This window comes from Cryptomeria japonica, chromosome 9, assembly GCF_030272615.1.
Source record: "Cryptomeria japonica chromosome 9, Sugi_1.0, whole genome shotgun sequence".
In the NCBI taxonomy this organism is placed as follows: domain Eukaryota; kingdom Viridiplantae; phylum Streptophyta; class Pinopsida; order Cupressales; family Cupressaceae; genus Cryptomeria; species Cryptomeria japonica.
Window position 1 is genome coordinate 421,152,900 of NC_081413.1, and position 13,472 is coordinate 421,166,371.

Sequence of the window (13,472 nt, forward strand, 5' to 3'; positions counted from 1 at the left end):
CATAAAAAATATGGGCGGCTCCGGAGGTCCGACCTCCTGTACCAATGACTAGAAGGTTTTTGGCCACTATGCACAAGGTGTTTAGTATGGCTTCCTATTAGGAGCTACCCTAATTTGCACTTGCTCAAGCGCAATTGAGGCCTATAGCCCAAAAAAGTACCAAGAACTTAGTAGTCATGCAAGCATGATTGAGATCTCTAGGATCCTACTAAGCACCCAATGTGAGAGTGAACTCTCATATAGCCCCAACCATTGAGTCTTTTGATCTCAATAGCCTATTTATTATAGTGAGTTGGGAACCCCAGGTCTAGGTGTACTCACTTGGGTCACTCCCCTCTCACCGGCTCTAAGTGAAAATTGGGAGGGCAGACCCGCTAAGGGTAACACAAGAAATATTTCTAGAAAAGACCAAAGGGGTCTAGATTTCTGATTGCCTAGATAGGCAAGAGCATACTAAGAGAAAATCGGGAGGGTGGGCCCATTAATGCGCGAGCAGTCACACTAACAGATAGTCGCACTAATGCACGAGTTGTCGCGCTAACAGACAGAGTATTAACATAAATGAGATAGCAGATAATAGAAGCAGAAAAAAATTGTAGTCGTGTTGATCTAAGCGGTCGCTCTATTGTGCGGAAGCTCACGTCAAAACAACAGGAGTTAGCGCCCAAAAATTCAAATTCAAATTTTCCCACAAAAAGCTCCCGCTACTCACAGAGCGGTCATGCTGAAGCGACAATTGAAAACAAAAAAACCACTAATCTAGTGTATTTTTTAGATTTCTTTTAATTAGATTTTACAAAACAAAGATAGAAATGAGAAGAATGGAAAGAATGAAGAGGAGATAGACGTATTTTCATGGTGGTCACATTGAATCCACGACGGTCGCGCTAAAGCCATGATGGTCATACTGATTAGTAGGCGGTCGCACTGATCTAGCAAGCCGTCACGCCAATGCACTTCCGCTCGCACTGAAGCGTGAACCTATGAGAAACCTTCACAAAAAACTCAAATTTTTTGTTTAAATTTGGGACATGGGTCCCACTGGGCATGCCAGAATGAAGAGGGGAAAATGGAATAAAGCGTTAAATGATCCAAAAACATAATGAAATGAGAAAGAAAACACTAAAACATCAAAAGATCATTTATACCTTTCTATTTTACCTCTCCCTCGGATTGAGCCTTTGATGAAGTTGAATAGCACCTCTCTTCAACTTGATTGGATGGGCTCCTTCTTGATGGATGTGGAATGCTCTCCAAATGCTCAAGAAGGTAAGTGGATTATTGGATTGGATTTGGATGATGGATAGAAGGATTTGATAATGGAGGATTATGAGGACATAATAGAGGGATGATTAGAAGAGGATGAGAGGAGAAAAGAGCAGAATAAGAATGCCATAGAAGATGTTGATTATTTGTGAGGATAAGAGCCTCCAATTTATAGATTGGAGGAGGCCAATGGAGGGCCAAAATTGATTTGATCATGAAGGGTTGAGATTTATTTGAGATAGAAGGCATGGATCCAAGGTGCCTTGGAAAAATAAACAGGAAGATAAAATTCCTTGGAAAAAGGGGGAAGAAATTTGAGTATCAAACATGAGAAATTAAAAATTCTAAAATAAGGATGCATTGAGGGATTCAAAGAAATTTGAATATCTTTGAGAGACTCAATGTTAATGTGACATGAGTGGGAATTAAAAATTGAGGGATAATGATAAGCATGATTATGAGAGATTCTAGAAGGATTAATTAGGTTGAGTGGGATTAGGAAAAGTGTTTTGTAGGAATCACGTGACTAGGTTAATTAATTAGAATTAATTAACTGTGTGGGTTTAGAAGAAATAATTATTGGAGGGAAATTTAGAAGAATAGGGGAATAATTAATTTATTTGATAAATTTATCATTGGACAATAGTGATAGAATTAATTAAATTAGATTTAATTAACACTGAGAAGAATAAGGATAACACAATTAAGTCAATTAATTATGTTGATAGGCTTAAATTAATTAAATATTAATTTTAGGTGCCTATAGGTCTGCATTGATTCTATGATATTCTTGGTGGTGTAGCATGTTGCAGTTGATCTTGGCGAGATTTCTGGTGGTGATGCATGGTTGGAGATTTGATTTAGGTCCATGTTATGTCATGTATATCATTATATTGGTCTGGTGGTTCACATATGTATTGTGTGATGTAATTTTATAACTGAGAGTTGAGGGTTTGGCCGACCTTGTTGTCAAGGTTGATGAATTGTATAAATAGGTGGTATAGTCATGGAACTTGGGGGTTGATGGTGTGTGTCTGCATTATTAGAGAGTGGTGTATGTGGTGCGTAAGCAAATTTATCCTTCATGTGGTGTATTGAGTAGAGATTGTTGCAAGGCAGACAAATGTGCTTAACTGGAACTGTTATATTTGTAGTTCATATAAAACAGATTGTAGTCTGAATCTTATTGTAAGGTAGTGAGCCTTCCCTTTGAGCAGTGAGCTCTAGGCAATGTGCCTGAATGCATGTGCATTCCCCATTGTAATATTTACACATACTACTATAGAGTATCATCTTATTGTGGGTAGGTTCCCACCATGGTTTTTCCCTTAACTAGGTTTTCCATGTCAAAATCTTGGTGTTATGTGTTATGGTATCATTGTTCTTATTTTTATTCTTGTTGCAGTTGTTTAGATCTGAGATTGTGCTTAAATTGTTTAATCCAGTGAAAATTGATTCACCTCCCCTCTCAGTTTTCCGTCTTGGTTGCTGCTAACAATTGGTATCAGAGATAGATCTTCCGAAAGAAGATCGATAGCTTGAGGAGATCCAAGATAGAAAATTATTTGTTCAAGAAGGAGATTCCTAGATTTGATGGAAGCAATTATACTGTTTGGAAGGACCGGATGGAAGTTCACTTGAAATGTCTTGGAGAAGAGTATTGGAAGATCACAAAGAATGTTTATAATGTTCCTCATAATGGAACGGTTACTGCTGCTGAGATCAACGATGTTGAATATAACATAACATCGAAGGAATCATTGTTGAGTGCCTTAACTGATTCAGAGATGACTAATGTGATGGGTTTGCAAACTACACATGAGATCTGGAAGAAGCTTCAGACCTTGTATGAAGGAGATGCATAAGTTAAAGTTGCTAAGTTACAAAGCTTGAAAGAGAAGTATGAAGCATTGAAGATGATAGAGGATGAAAATATATCAACCTTTATGGCTAAGGTGAATGATCTTGTCATGAATGTCATATGTGTCCATGGAGCCCTTGAAGAAGATGAGATAGTTGCTAAGGTACGGAGATCATTGCATCTTGCTTATAAACATAAATTAGTTGTTATTGATGAGATCCAGAGTGTGACTACAGTGACTAGATATGTGTTGGTTGGAAAGCTTACTGCATTTAAGGTGAGAAAATTTGGAGAATCACATGGTAAATATAAAACTGCATTCAAAGACTCTGTATCCGAGAAGCAGAAGTATGATTCGGGAGAAAGTTCTTGTTGGGTATCCAAATTTGAAATAGAGAAGAGAGAGATGGAAGAGAAAGAAAGAGAACTGTATGATCTTGAAGCCCTTATTGCTCGAAGATAGCCTAAAGGAGCCAGCAAGTATGATGGAAAGTTACCTTTGAAATGTTTCTCTTGTAATAAGATTGGACATTTTGCTTCTAGGTTCCTTGAGAGAATGTCTAGATATGATAAGCATGATAAATTTGAAAGACATGATAGATCTGATAGGAATGATAGATATGAGAAGCATGATAAGTATGATAAGCCCTATAAGCCCTACCAAAAGTACAAAAATCAGAAGAGATGCTATTATGTTTTCGATGAAGGTATGACAGATGAGGAATCAAAGAATGGGAATTCAGAAGATGAATTTGAATTTATAGCTATCAAGGACAATGATCCGGTATCAGTGAATCGTACAAGCCACATTGTTGAAGAGAAAGATGAATGGGTGATTGACAACAGTTGTTCACATCATATAATAGGTGATAAAAGTAAATTTGTGAATATGAAAAGGTATGATGGTGGAATAGTGAGATTTGGAGATGACAAAGCTTGTGTGTTTCATGGTAGAGGTTCTATATCTTTCAATGGTAAGCATAATACTAATGATGTTGTGTGTGTTGAAGGATTGAAGCATAATATTTTGAGTATTGGACAGATGGTTGACAAGGGATATGATTTGCAATTCAAGAATGGTAAATGTAAGATCCTAAATGCCTCCGGTATAGAGATTGCATCAGGTACTACGACTAAAGGTAATATCTTTCACTTGAATGCTAGTGAGAAAGTTGTTTGATTGATCAGATTGATGAAAGTTGGTTATGGCATAGGAGAATGTGTCATGTTAATTTTGATTACATGGTAAAAATAAGTTCTAATCAAGTTGTTAGAGATATGCCTAATATTTTGAAGCTTGCTAATCCAATATGTAAGGAATGTCAGATGGGAAAGCAAACAAAAATTTTATTTAACAATAAGCTATATTCATCTAATGGATTGCTATATTTGGTTCATATTGACTTATGTGGTCCTACTAGAGTGAGAAGTATGCAGGGAGGGATATTTCTGTCACAACCCTCTGTATCAAGTTTCGCCTACCAATTGATACACACATTACAAGTTGTAGTATTATTTTGGGATATTTTAGATTTGATTTGAATAATGTGGACATTCATTTTATGGTTAAATTTTAATTATGATTATGATGCTTATGCGGATTGGTCTCATGTTGAGAATATTTTATGTTTGGAAAGAAAAATAAATAGAAAATACAATGTAGTTTAGTTGATGTTCAGTATCAACAGGAAGAATGAACAATGGCTTGTGCAAGGATGAAGTGTGTTGTTTTTTTATAAATGGGAGATGAAGCAATGTAATTACCTTTGCATCTTATGATGATTATAAGTCCATGATACCTCAATTACAAAGCAAATATGTTATACTAATGGTTTTGATCGAGTGTGATTTGATCTTAGATTTGAAAGAAGCAAGCGACTCAAAATTAAACTCATAACGAAGAGGTAATTACTTCAATTACATGATATGGACATAGTTGACATTTATTTCATTCTTTCTATTATAATTGTAGTCGCTTCTATATGTGCATCATATGGTATAAAAATTCTCTTAATGTGAGTAAAGATAAGAAATTTAGGTGAAAAATTTAATTCAAATACTTGATGCTACTTCCAAGGTTCAAATGGATTCTGTGAATGAGGATGAATAATTTTAATAGTTTTTTTTCTTTCGTCTTCCTTTTTAACCTTATTTTGATTACATTGCATAAAATATTATTTAATTATTCTTCTAAAGTCTAATATAACCTAAGGTGGAAGTGAAAAATGCAACATGGGCTAATTTCTATACAATATTAATATGGAATGAACAAATATTTTTTTGAATGGATAGAGTATAGTGATTTATCTATGATAAACGAAGTAGATGGAATATTATTTTCTTTACATGATGATTATGAGTCTATCATGATTTGCTCTGGTATGATCTTAGACCCAGAAGAGTCAAGCGGTAGGAAATACACTTTATGATAATGAGGTAATATGATATGCACACTTTAACATTGATGAAATCTCCCATGTATGGTTCAATGCAATTTTACAAGCTTTGAAAAGTGACTAAGATCAATTCACTAGAATATAATTCTAGGAACCGATTTGTATGTACATCTTAAAAATATAGGTATTTCAAGCATTATTGTGTTTTATCATAATTTAGGAATTCATGAACCCAACTACAAAGTTATTCACGTTTTGTTGAATGCCAAGGTTGTAGTAAGTAAATTTTCAAAATGTTTACTTGTGTGTGGGTGGGTGTGTTTGGTAGAGTAGTGCGTAATAATAGAAATTACACAAGGAATTGGAATCATGATTATACGTGGAAATAGTCATCCATGTTACTTGCTTTAATCGTAGACAATTGTAAAATTGATAATAATAGCATTTTAGAGATGTACAAATAGTTTTAGAAAATTTGTACACCTAGGCTATTCGATAGTTACAATACTTAATGCTGGAAGTTACAAAAAGGATTCAGGGCATGCAAATGGGGGGGTGGGGGGTGTAGCCTATGAAAGAAGGCGCAGGTATTCATTGAGGGAATGGTTATTTTTCCGTGAAGAAATCTTTCTGTATATGAATCTTTTCGAGATATGGGGGTTTTAAAATAAATTTTTAGGGGGTTTTCTTTGGGTTTTTTTTTTTTGGGAAATATGGAGTTGATCGAAGGGCAATGAAGAGGCTCTGAGATCATACCCTTTGAAGAAAATGTTTTTGTCTTGGTGTCTCATTTGGAGGAATAGAAGGGCTCTTGATTTAAATCTAGAGGAATTTTGTGGATCTCTCTACAACACTGAAAACGTTGGACTCTAGGTTGGATAGTGCTCTTATCCATATTTAATTTGCACAATGCACAACTTACTATGTCAAGGTTTCAATAAAATGATATACCCGTATTTCTGTGATTGTTTCTCTCTGTATTTTTCTTCACGATAGTTTGAACCATGATCAACGTTACTTGAGCCTTTGTATTATGTATGTTTTTCTTCTTATCTAATCATGGCTCATCCTGTATTCCTTCTGCTACTCGGGATTCTATGTTATTGATTCATGCCCCAATCTTCTTATTTCAATTTGTGTATTTAGACTTGTTTTGTTGGTTGATTGTTGCAATGGTGAGCCTGGGCTTTTCCGACCGATTTTTCGGTTTGCTATCATTCATTATGTCATTTCTTTAGAAATCATTATGCCTTGTATATTTAGCAGAAATGTAACCAACTCCTTATTTGTCTCTCAGTGTTATACGTCCTGTATATTTTGTCGAAGGTTTAGCGGAATGTTCTTTCTATATTCGATTTGGTTTATTTTATTTTGTCTGTTTTCTCCCCGGCAATGCATCTTCTTGGTTATACCTTATTTGGAATCAACTCAGGTCTGTATTCATTTCTTTTGAAACTGTAGTTGATCTTCTGGTAACTGAATCCTTATTTCCATCTTCTTTTCCACATGCACTCCTTAGTCTCCTTTTTCTTTGATGTTTCCCTTCTTCAGATGCAACACCTTTCTCCCTTTACTATGCTTTGTTGTCTCATAAATTTTTGTTGACTTTACTTCCTTGTTATTCGATTATTGGTATCGGGTTTCAATCTATGGTTACAGATTGATATAATCTGTGTATCGTATTTTATACCAATTGGTATGTTTGGCATGCTGTTTTTTCTTTAGATGACTATCTAAATCTATAATCCTAATACTGCCTTGGCTGGTTTTGGACTGGTTTTGGACAGCCTCTTGATGGCCTTGATACCCTATTCAACCATGTTTTACTTGACTTACATTGTTTTGTTTATCACCAATAATACTATCGGTATTCTCTATCCACTAACCATATATATATATATTTGTTTTCTATCTGTGTTATCATTGGTATTATGGGTTTTATCGAATTGGTAACCAATTTGTTTATCTGTTTTGCAATCTTTTATGATCGATTATTTGAATTAGCTTTATTATATTTTCTAGCGTAGCTTCCGGTCAACATACCATGTCTTGACCCTGTACAGTTTGAGATTCGAAGTCGTTTCCCTTTTCGTCTTTTTTTTCTTTCTTTATATCGTAGTTACATATATAAGGAAAACCTTAAATAAATGTGTGCGTATAGGTATATTTCATTTATGTTGTGCATTTTAGATTAGCTTTCGTGGACACTCGTGTGAAATTTTGAGTAATTTGCTTTTATGTATATATTATAGATTGTTAATATTCATTAAGTATCGCATAGTAGTTCCTTTTAGTATCCATCAAGTTGATTAGATATCGGTTGGCTGCATGTTAGCTTTTTTTTTCACAGTTTTTTTTGATGTGGAAATTAAAACCCAATGGAATGGTAAGCATTTATAGGATTAGTATTCTTGTGATTATTTTAATTATTGATTCTAGAACACCTTATTTCTTACTCTCATTTGCAAATTGTAAATTGTATTAACACATTGATCCTATTCATTCTATGCTTCCACCATACAATATTTTGGAGAGGTAAATGTTATGGCATCATCTTATATGAGCTAATCACCCTAACATGGTAGAGGAATCATATAGTCATTTTTTTATGTCCTTATAAAGTTCATGTCAAAACAAATAGGAGAACATTAGTTTTCATGAGGATTATGACCATTAGAGAATGATATGGACCCCATTGAGTGTTAACTAGGACATTGTGGTTAGGTGCTTAAGAAAAAGTAGGGATTTTAATTGAAGTTGTAATTCTTTCGAAATAATGGTAAGGGGTAGTAGATATTTACTTATGATGTAATAAGGATGCTTGAATCTTTGTTATAAGAATTTCTTATGTCATAGATGATTGATGGTGTATTAACCAATTTAAAATTTCAAAAATATACATTGGCAAATATTTTCTTAGTAGTCTTAAGCAAGCAATTGGTGGTTTGTTATTATCATATGGATTGATATTATATTAATGCATAGTCCTTGGATTATTTAATTTTGGTTATTAATTAAAAGTGCACTAGACTATAGGAAATCATGAACTCTATGATAGGGTCTCATTATGGTCAGCAACTTGATGTTTAATAGTAGTGCATACTCGACATGTATGTACCCTTGGTTGTTTCCTTGATCACTAAATCCTCTTGAAATTGTGGAGAACCCACACTACATAGTCTCTTGTAAAGAATGATTCGTTTCCAAGCAATTATTATAGCACTATTAGAGATAACCCTTACCATGATTAGTAATGATTGTATGGTCAGTAATAAGCCTTGAGTAGTTGTAACCCTAGCCAAACCCTTGTCTATAATTAGTATCCACCTTTGTTTCACCTTAGTGGGTGGCAGCCAACTAGAGATTTGTCTAGGGGACTAGACCCTAGAAAGGGTTGTGTACCCACTCTTATTCCATCATATTAGATGGGTTCTTAGTTGTTTTCATGAACTATGATGTCTCTGCACATTCACGCAGGCAAGGCCATGTGTGATGAGCCCCCGAGACATTAGGTCTAGCCCTTAGGTCATGCTCCTTTTTGGTTTTCCATTGATCTTACTGTACCTTTCCATTAGTATGTATATCCTAATCATCTTTATAAAATCAATAATCATCTATTGTATGATTGAATTGATTGAAGTATTAGTATGATTTGGTGTGGAAATCATGTATTCTAATATATGCTAATCTTCTATTTTGTATCTAGACAAGTAGACAAATTGCGGATGCAGGTCTTAGAAGTAAAGAAGTTGGATGATGATGGATTGGTGAGAGAAACTCATGAACAAAGAAGGTATGAGTAATTGTACCCAGTAGAAGCCATGCACTATTTTTATCAACATTGTATGGAACTAGATACTTGCTATAATATACCTGTGTTGAATTTTTTCAAATGTGTTATGTGGTTTAAAATAAATAAGCAAAATATTAATATGTTGAATCCATACGTTGGACTGGGGTTATAACAATTTCATGTTGTTGATTGATGATTATTCAAGGATGATGTGGGTTACCTTCTTAAAAGAGAAATCATAAGCATCAAAGAAACTCAAGATATTCAAAGCCTGAGTGGAGACTGAGACTAGATTGAAGATGAGATGTTTGAGATCTAACAAAGGAGATGAATTTACATCAGGAGAGATTGATACGTTCTGTGAGAGGAATGGAATTAGAAGACACATATCTACTCCTAGAACTCCTCAATAGAATGGAGTTGTTGAAAGGAAGAACTTAACTATCTTAGATGTTGCAAGGACTATGATGGTCAAAGGAAATGTTGCACAAACCTTTTGGAGAGAATCTGTTAGCATTGATTTTTACAAATTTAACCAAGTGTATATTAAAGATGATTCCAATAAGAATCCTTATGAGCTATGGTTTGGTCATGTTCCTACAGTTAGATATTTCAATTTTTGGAAGTAAATGTTATATCAAGAGAGATGAGGATATAGGAAAGTTTGATGCAAGATGTGATGAAGGAATCTTCTTGGGATATTCTACTAAGAGCAAGGCCTATTGGTGCTATAATAAGAGACTAGAGAAGATAGTTGAGAGTGAAAATGTGAAGGTAAATGAATGTCTTGGAAAGAAGATCAGAGAATACAGTTATGATTTTGATGATGAAGATATTCCTAAGCCTATGTAAATAGAGATCTTGAAGAAAATTGATTTGATGGAGACAGGTAATCCAAATATTGCTGCTACCGGTGAAGAAGTGCAAGAGCCTAAAAATCATAACAATCAGAAGACTCTGAGGTATGTAAGATTGAATCATTCAGAAAATCAAATTTTTGGTGATAAGAGTAAAGGTGTGATGACTAGGAGAAGGATTGTTGCTGAAGATATATTCTTGATTTAAAATATTGAACCTAAAGATGTTGTAGAAGCATGAAAGGATGATAATTGGTTAAAAGCGATGGAAGAAGAGTTTAATCAGATTGAAAAGAACAACACTTGGGAGCTTATTCTGAGGCCTAGAGACAAGAATGTAACTGGTACTAAATGGGTGTTCTGGAATAAACTGAATGAAGTCGGTGAATTTGTCAAAAATAAAGCAAGATTGGTATGTAAAGGTTGTTCTCAGATGGAAGGTATTGACTATGAAGAAACTTTTGCTCTTGTAGCTAGATTTGAAATTGTTAGATTGTTGCTTGTATATGTTGCTTACAAGAACTTCAAGGTATACCAAATGGATGTAAAGTCAGCCTTTTTAAATGTTGATTTGGAAGAGGAAGTATACATTGAGAAACCAGATGGATTTTATTTATCTGATGAAGGATATATGGTATGTAAATTGAAGAAAGCTCTATATGGACTGAAGCAAGCCCCTAGAGCCTGGTATGCAAGATTGGATAAGTATTTGTTGAAGTTGGGATTCTATAAAGGTACTGCTAATAGTAATTTATATTTCAAAGTTGAGAATGATATCATTTTGATTGTTGAAGTCTTTGTTGATGATACCATTTTTAGTGAAGATGATGATTTGAGTATGAAGTTTTCTGGTGATATGCAAAAGATAGTCGAGATGTCTATGATATGTGAGATGAAATTCTTCTTAGGATTATAAATTAATCAAACTGGTAAAGCTATTTTCATTTCTAAATATAAGTATGTGAAGGAATTGTTGAAAAAGTTTGGATTAGCTGACTCTAAGCTTGTTGGAACTCCTATGGTGACTGGATGTAATTTATCTAAGAATGATGAATCTCATAAAGTTAATCAGACTTTGTATAGATCTATGGTTGGTGGAATATTGTACTTAACTCAGACTAGACCAGACATTATGCATGTTGTTTGTCTTTGTGCTAGATTTCAATTAGATCCTAAAGAGACTCATGTTACTGATATGAAGAGAATTTTTCAGATATTTGAAGGGGATTGTTGACTATGGTTTGTGGTATCCGAAGAATGATGATTTCCTTCTATGTGCCTATGCTAATGTTGATTGGGTTGGTGATGTTGATGACCAAAAGAGCACTACTAGTGGAGAATTATTTTTGGGAAAGAAGTTGATTTCATGGTCCAGTAAGAAACAAGATGATGTATCTTTATCTATACTTGAAGCCAAATACATTGTTGTTGCTAGTAATTGTACTCAGGTAGTTTGGATGAAGCAGAGGCTAAAGGATATCAGAGTTATATATGATGAGCCTACTATTATATATTTTGATAATTCAAGTGCTATAAATATCTCAAAGAATTTGGTGTTGCATTCTAAAACAAATCATGTGTCCATAAAGTATCATTTCTTGAGGGAGAAGGTCAGTGATAAGGAAGTTAGATTGGAATATGTATCTACAAAGGATCAGATTGCAGATATTTTCACTATGCCTTTTCCTGCAGATAGATTTACCTATTTGAGAGACAAGTTAGGGGTCTCTTCCCCTCCTATTGAGAACTAGATGCATAAAGTTGCATCAATCTGGTGGATGTCAGAGCATTATCCATTTATTCAGGTTGATGAGTTGGTGCTGCTACTCAACTGAAGTAGTCAGTGTTTGAACCACACACTTGTCAGATTTTAAGTTGTGGGTTTATCCTTCTTAGAAGATGAGTTTTGGGGAGAGAGCATGGTTTGTATTCTGTCTTTGGCATTGTTGTCAAAGGGGGAGAGAGTCACGTGAAAACCTGCTTTATCTTTGGAGCTTTGTGTGCATGATCTTAGGGGGAGTTTGTTGTAGATTGTTGATGTTAATTTATTTCCTTTCATTGATTTTTTTTCACATTCATATGTTTCCATCAATGCCAAATGGGGAGATTGTTGGATATTGTTGTTGCTAGGATATGTTGTTGTCATTAATGTTAGCATATTCTTGTGTTGCAGAGTGTTGTTTGGTGTTTCGGTGATTGTATTGAGATAATATGGTTTTTTTATCTATTTGGTATATTGGAATACTTTATTCCTTATTGGTTTCAATGATATGGGAGATTGCTTGATCATATTATTTGATCTAGTTTGTAGTTCAATCTTTATGTGCAATGGTTGGAAGAGTTTTGTATTTGCTTCGGTGAGATTTGGTATGATCATATCTTTGGTTGCGGATTTGGGAGAATGTTTTCGATATCCATGTGTATCCTCAGTTCAGATGGTTCATGATTTGGTGCTCTGCAAGTTATCTTTCTAGTTTGAATTGTTGTTGTTGAGTTTTCCTGAGAGTTATTGTGTTGATCGATGAAGATTTGCATAAGTGGTGTTGGTGCAGCTATTGCGGATGGTTCTAATGTTCTTTTTGGTGTTTCCTAATCATTTTCTATTTGTCTTGGTGGTCTACATTGATTATTGTTCGTGCTCTTGGTGATTTTGTTGATCCGGTGATATTCTTTGTGTTATGCAGTATTCTTGGTGGTGTAGTGTGTTGCGGTTGATCTTGGCGAGATTTACGGTAGAGATGTGTGGTTGGAGATTTGATTTAGATCCATTTTATGTCATGTATATCATTATATTGGATTGGTGGTTCATATGTATCATGTGATATAATTTTGTAATTGAGAGTTGAGGGTTTGGCTAACCTTGTTGTCAAGGTTGATGAATTGTATAAATAGGTGGTACAGTCATGTAATTTGGGGGTTGATGTTGTGTGTCTACATTATCAGAGGGTGGTGTATGTGGTGCATAAGAGAATTTATCCTTTATGTCATGTATTGAGAAGAGATTGTTGTAGGGCAGACAAATGTGCTTAACTAGAACTATCATCAGGCATAAGGAGATGCTATATTTGCAGTTCATGTAAACCGGATTGTAGTCTTAATCTTATTGTAGGGTAATGAGCCTTCCCTTTGAGAAGTAAGCTCTAGGCAGTGTGCCTTAATGCATGTGCATTCCCCATTGTAATATTTACACATACTACTGCAGAGTATCATCTTATTGTGGGTAGGTTCCCATCATGGTTTTTCCTTTAACAGGATTTTCCACATCAAAATATTGGTGTTATATGTTGTGGTATCATTAT